This window comes from Egretta garzetta, unplaced genomic scaffold (genome assembly GCF_000687185.1).
Source record: "Egretta garzetta isolate BGI_Z169 unplaced genomic scaffold, ASM68718v1 scaffold256, whole genome shotgun sequence".
Classification (NCBI taxonomy): Eukaryota; Metazoa; Chordata; class Aves; order Pelecaniformes; family Ardeidae; genus Egretta; species Egretta garzetta.
In genome coordinates, this window is record NW_009260073.1 from 2,987,349 (window position 1) to 2,994,218 (window position 6,870).

Genomic DNA, 6,870 nt, shown 5'->3' on the forward strand with positions numbered 1-6,870 from the left:
GATAACATAGCAAATGTGCAGAATGAAGTGCAAGTGTAAATATTTTTATGTATATTTCAGAAGGAAACTGAACTGTGCCAGACCGGGCGTCCTGATGCAATGTGGGTTGCCTTGCTGAGAGCTCAGCTTTTTTTTTTAGCTTTGGAAATGTTGCAAAGCATCAGCACTGAAGCTCAACCGCAGAGGGTTAGAACAGAGAAAGGCTATTGAGGGTAAAGAATGGGACTGCGTGGGAAATGAGGCTTTCTGCTGAGGGAGGGTTCAAAACCTCTGTGAAACCTGTGTTTTTACTCGGGGCTTCAGTTTGGCTGTTTTTTCTTTCAGAAACATTTGCTGAGGTTGACTAGAATGCTCATTTGTAGTCACTGTTCAGTCAAGAGGAAGCAGTATTGATAAACCAATAAATAAGAAAGTTCTGTATTCTGCAAGGTGGCTCTGTGTTACCAGTGTGATTTCCACACCTTTGATCCCTGTGTCTATTTTTGCCCGAGGAAAATAGGGTTGAGCATGAACGCGATACAATCTCTGCTCATTTTGACTTGCAGTGGCATTTAGCCCTCGTTCCACCTACTTGACACACAAGGTTAAGTGGTGACAATGAGTGTTGCAGTTGAAGATAAGGTCCTCCATATGACCTAACACTGGCTTTGCAACCTTTAATAATTGTATTAACTTTTCATGAGTGCTTGGATGAGTCCATCTGCTCTGGCTATGTTTTAACTTGGTGTTTCGCACATGTGAGTTCCCTTCCGCAGTTCCTGTTGGAGAGATTCTTCATGCCTTTGGGCATCGTGCTGGTCCTGAATAGCTTCTGGTACCCAGCCAAGTGTAGCTGCGGTTCCTCTCTGGGTAAGTAATCACAGCATACAGGCAGAAGTGTGAAAGGTACCTTGAGGAAAGGCTGTTTGTGAAGATAGGTGCTCATTGACAGAATCAGCTGCAAAAAAACCCCAGCGATAATAAACTTCAGAAAAGGAACAAGGTATCTGCATGAGCGTACACACATGCTGACTATGAAAAGAAAGGTACATTTCAGAATGTGTGAGCAGAAATACACTGCTTTTTAGTTTTCATGTTATCATGCAAAATGACTTAATGAGTAAACTGAAACCAGCCCCAAACACAGCTTTTGCTGAATTGGTTAATAAAAATAACATTATGCAATGGTTTAACAGAGGTATTCAGGAGTATCAGGTTAATTTTAACTAGTTGCAAATTTTTCTTCATGGCAAACTGTTCATTTGAATGCATTTTAAAGTCTCATAAAGAAGGGTGCTAAGGAAATTAAACATACTACAACTAAAGATGTGGATACTTTTGCTTTTTACAGCTCTGTGTGCACTGGAATCAGTTCTGATGAAAGCTGGTGGTGTATTTGATTTTTTCCATGCAATAAAGCTTTTTCATTAATTATATTGGAAGTAAAACTGCCACTGGTTTGCATAATTTAGTTCTCAATTTGATTGTGATATTATTGTCCTGTCAACAAGTGCCTTAGTCTACTCATTTTCACAGGTAGTTACCCAGCAATGGGAACTTCTCCTTTAACTTGAGAACACGACAGTATCGGCTGACAAGCAGACTCTTGCTGCTTATTGAGAAACATTCGTGATCCCCGGTCTTGTCTTGGGTCACAGATGTCTCAGAGTTTTCTGTAATGTATTACTCAGGTTTGCTGGACCGAGGAAAGCAGAACGGCTTCAGTGCAGTTTCAGTTCAGACTATCTTACTCATTAATCTTAAAATGAAAAGCAGACGTTTTCTTACAGCAAAGCAAAGGGTTAAATTCTTCTTTACAAAATTAAAAAGGTAATTGCAAAAGAAAAGGTCGAACGGGAATCTAATGCAAGCTTGAAATATAGCTGGCACCGCTAGTTAGAATAAATTTTCATACTTCTCAGAAGCTTTCTTTAGATGAATCCCTTCTTGCCTTCAGCTCTCCTCCAAGGTGCTATTTTATGTGGTGGAGTAAGCTGAGTCCAGAATATGCCAAGGTGCCCCCTCTCCCCCTAGTTTGCTCATACCTGAAGAATTCATTACATGCTTCATGAATTTAATCTTAAAATTCATTAAGATTAAATAAATCTTCATCCATTTATTCACCTCTGCTTCTTTCTTCCTTGCTAATTAATCTTACTGAAGCATGCTGTATTAGTTCAGAGGCTTGTGGGCGTGAGGTGTGGGTTTCGGTTATTTACACCTGCCTTTGCAACACAGTCTCTGCTCAGTTGATCTGCTCGCTAGGCTCATGTCCCCGTTCAAGACATTAATTGAATGGCTGCTTTTTTGGATTCCTCCATCCCCAGATTGCCCTATATTGCTGTGTTCTTCATGGCTTCTTTAGAGCTTTCATATCGTAGCAAATATTCTCTATAGTTAATTTTTTATAATTTTTTTAAGAAAGCTGCGATGTGGGGCATCCCTGATAACCATCTGAGGCATCTCTAGTGTAAAGATAACTGACCTGTAAAGGTTTTGAACTGTGCCAGTTTGCCCCTGTTACTAGCTTTTGAGATCTAAGCTTTTGCCATCTGTCAGTGTACTACATTAATTAGTCTGCTTGCTGAGGAAAATAACTCAGTGGGGTAGAGCTCTGCAAGAGATTTTGACATGAAGAGAAGTTGGTGGTGAGGGTTCTGCTTCCTCTTTTCTGTGTGTGCAAAAGAGGAGATGCAGTTGACAAATTTCTAGAACGCCTTTGTAACCATCAGCAGCAGACACGAAATTAGAAATGCGGAATTATTTAAAGGATCTTGCCTCGGTGAATACCACAGATACGTTTATTTCCTCCTAAACCATACAGTTATGTAAATATTACAGAAGTAAATGTATTTTGAGTCCAGACTGTTAGAAGTTTACTTTCATTGTGCTCTTAATACCTGCATTGTAGGGAAGCTTGATTAATTCCTAGAATTGTATAGCCTATATAAGAAAAACCTGCTCTTTCTACTTCCTGAGGTACTAATTATTAAGGAATTAGCATCTCCTGTGAGATTCCCCAGCTTGAAGATTATCTGTGTTTGAAATTCTGTTTTGAGGATGTTAACCGTGTATGCAGAGGTCTTTTGCTGGTTCTTCGAGCGGAGATGAATTCCACGCACAAATGGTGGGTTATATTTACTCCATTATTTACTTTTTTTTTCTTTGAGTTATATGTATTTTGGACTCCATCAAATCTCAGGTGCTGGTGTTTCTTCACTGTTGGAAGATATGTTTGCATTTTGAAATTCCAGTGAAAGTGTTAATCTGTATGCTGAATTTCAACAAAGAAGAAAGGAAAAAAATGTTTGGTATGGCAATTTTAATAATTTTCATTCTCAGCCAACTCTAATTTAATACTATTATAAAGTAGAGTTGAAGAAGTAACCGCTGACCCTTAATATTTCTTTGCACATGTGTCTGCTTTATTCTTTGACTGTGGCACTCCTCAGTGCTATGTAGCATGGATTGTCCCTTCTTGCAACGTATAGTGTAGCATGAACAGTAAATTAAAACTCATCTGGCAATGGAGTACAGACCATTGTTTTTACTCTCCCTTCAGAACATTTCTTGCTTTCTTCCTGATGTCCCCTTTGCCCAGGGGGAAGTTCCTCCAGATAGTTCCAGATCAAAGTTTATCTGATTCAAGAGGTTCTTTATCAGCTTGGACTCTGAAGAACAGGGCCAGCTGCTCTTTGAGGGAAGCTGAGACAGATTTCCTTGTCTTGGTTCTTCTTGTGAGTGATATGGTGCTTTGACCAACCACTCCAACTTCATTTCTATTCTGTACTCAAGATACCCTAGCACAACTTTCTGAAGACAGAATTTGACCTCTGTTAAGGAAAATTCCATAAGAGCTTGCTGTAACTATAGGGTTAAGACTAGATTGGAGTAGGTGCTGTTAAAGAATTGGCATACATAATTATGCCTTCGGTCCATGATAAACTGCTCAATTGTCCCTGGTACAGCTCCCTCCATGGTTGGGTTAACCACCAGCCAAGCTGAATCAGTTAGAAAAAAGTTAGCAAATAGAAATTAAGGTTAAGCAATAGGTATTGTAGAAGTTTTAGACTTAGACATAAGGTAAGGATGTCTTGCAACTAAAGGTCAAGGGTTAGAATTTAGAATAAGTTAACAAAGAACACCAAGCTTCTGTGCCACCAGAGGATGAAGACAATGACATTGAAAATGGACCAGACAAAGCAGAACTGCAACAGGACTGAGACGAAATGTACCAGCAGAGGAAAACTGAGAACTTTCTGCTGACCAAGAATAATAGAGGAATTAAGAATGCAGTGGAAACTTATAGTAGACTTTGTCTGTTATGTAGTCATGTTGAAAAGGTGTATAAGATGTAAGGTGTATTTTTTACATTGCCACTCACTGAGGTGATGGCCCAACTCTAAGTTGTTAATAAAGGCAAACCTAGAGAAACCCAGACTCTGGTGAGATTCTTTAACAACCTCTGTATTGGATTCTACTGAGGTAGAAATTTACACTTTACTGATAATTCTTTTATTGCTTTTGGTGACGTTAATTACCCATCCTTTTGCTTTACTTATTTGGAAGAAAACTTGATTAAGCTTGATAGGAGACTTGGAGGGAAAGGGATGAGTTTTCACAGAATCACAGAATCGCAAGGGTTGGAAGGGACCTCGGGAGATCATCTAGTCCAACCCTCCTGCTAAAGCAGGCTCTCCTAGAGCATTCTACACAGGACTTCGTCCAGGCGGGCTTTGAATATCTCCAGAGAAGGAGACTCCACAACCTCCCTGGGCAGCCTGTTCCAGTGCTCTGTCACCCTTAGAGTAAAGAAGTTTTTTCCTCATATTCAACTGAAACCTCTTATGTCTCAGTTTGCACCCGTTGCCCCTAGTCCTGTCGCCGGACACCACTGCAAACAGACTGCTTCCATCCTCGTGACTTCCGCCCTTAAGATATTTGTATGTGTTGATAAGGTCCCCTCTCAGTCTTCTCTTCTTCAGGCTGAACAAGCCCAACTCTCTCAGCCTTTCCTCGTAGGGGAGGTGCTCCATCAGTCAATCAAATTGTTGGGGACTATTACGCATTATAAACTAGAACTGAAAAAATAGGTTTGGGGGTTTTATTTAACAAGAGATTACCAGGGGCAGAATTTTAAAACTTTGTGTTTTTTTCAAACAAAATCAGCAAAGGAAAAAAAAATTGGAGCTGTTTGTCTCCTGAAAGTTTGAGTTGCTTATACTTCAGGTTATCTGTGTGTTGTGTTAAATGCTCAATGACAAGAGTAATGCCCAGGTCATGCTTTTTCATGATAGGGCCGATGCCTCTCCAAATCTTTGTAGGCTATTGATAGACATGACCATATATTAATTCTACTGGACCATTTTCCATATCCACAAAATCTTGCCCTCCCTGGGCTTTTTGGTCCTTAGAACTAGACTCATTGTCCCTCACCATTTCTAGAGGGATTCTTTGTCTAGTTGCAACTTTGGGTTAACTTGTAAACTGTAGGAAATTTCCTAGGACACCTAAGAAATCCTGAAATCTTTGAAAGTGTCAAATGTTTTCTTTCAAATTTTGGGTACCATTGCTTCATATGTAGTGCCTAGTTATGCTATGTTTTTCCTGTTAGTATGCTTTGGGACTGGCATTACAATATTCACAAGACAGTATAATTTCTCCTCAAGTTTCTTGACTTGCTGGAAAAATGGACCCCTATGTCTTTGTGCTATAGCAAGGGCAAAGCTGATCAGCTTCTCTGATCGGCTGACCCTGAGGGGGTGCATGGCTATGTCCTGGGTCTTTGGGGTGTGAAGAAGAATATCATAGAATCATAGAATACTTTGGGTTGGAAAGGACCTTTAGAGGTCATCTAGGCCAACCCCCCTGCAGTGAGCAGGGATGTCTTTAATTAGATCGGGTCACTCAGAGCCCAGTCCAACCCGACCTTAAATGTTTCTAGGGTTGGGGCCTCCACTACCTCTCTGGGCAACCTGTTCCAGTGTTTCACCACCCTCATTGTAAAGAATTTCTTCTTTATATCCAGTCTAAACCTACCCTGTTTTAGTTTAAAACCATTGCCCCTTGTCCTGTCACAGCAGGCCTTCCTAAAAAGATTGTCCGCATCTTTTCTATAGGTTCCCTTTAAGTACTGAAAGGCCGCAATGAGGTCTGCCTGCAGCCTTCTCTTCTCCAGGCTGAACAACCCCAACTCTCTCAGCCTGTCCTCTTAGGAGAGGTGCTCCAGCCCTTGAATAATTTTTGTGGCCCTCCTCTGGACCCGCTCCAACAGTTCCATGCCCTTTTTGTGCTGAGGGCTCCAGAGCTGGATGCAGTACTCCAGGTGAGGTCTCACTAGAGCAGAGCAGAGGGGCAGAATCACCTCCCTCGACCTGATGGCCATGCTTCTTTTGATGCGGCTTAGGATACAGTTGGCCTTCTGGGCTGCCAGCGCACATTGTTGGCTCATGTCCAGCTTTTCATCCATCAGTACCCCCAAGTCCTTCTTGGCAGGGCTGCTCTCAATCCCTTCATCCCCCAGCCTGTATTGATACCACAGGTTGCCCCAACCTTGCACTTGGCCTTGTTGAACCCCAGGAGATTCACACAGGCCCACCTCTCCGGCCTGTCCAGGTCTCTCTGGATGACATCCCGTCCTTCTGGTGTGTCAACTGCACCACTCAGCTTGGTGTCATCTGCAAACTTGCTGAGGGTACAATCAATCTCTCTGTCTAGGTCATTGATGAATATATTAAACAGTCCAAGTATGGACCTTGGAAGGACACCACTTGTCACCTCTTATCCTTTGGCTTTTCTGACTGAAGAGGTTGCTTTTGCACCAGTTCCTGTGAGGGTTCATGGGACTTTTGGAGTTCTGTCCTCAAATCTGTGTGGGCATGGAGTATAGGG

General features: G+C 41.6%; 1 protein-coding gene across 1 annotated transcript in view; it reads left to right on the forward strand.

Moving 5' to 3' along the window:
- The first annotated feature begins 6 nt into the window (after positions 1–6).
- LOC104128479 (toll-like receptor 6) overlaps positions 7–6,870 on the forward strand; it is a 10,741-nt gene continuing 3,877 nt past the window's right edge. Inside the window, exon 1 of the mRNA XM_009641277.2 lies at positions 7–3,106. The gene's annotated coding sequence lies outside the window, so the exon portion shown is untranslated. The remainder of the gene's footprint in view (positions 3,107–6,870) is intronic.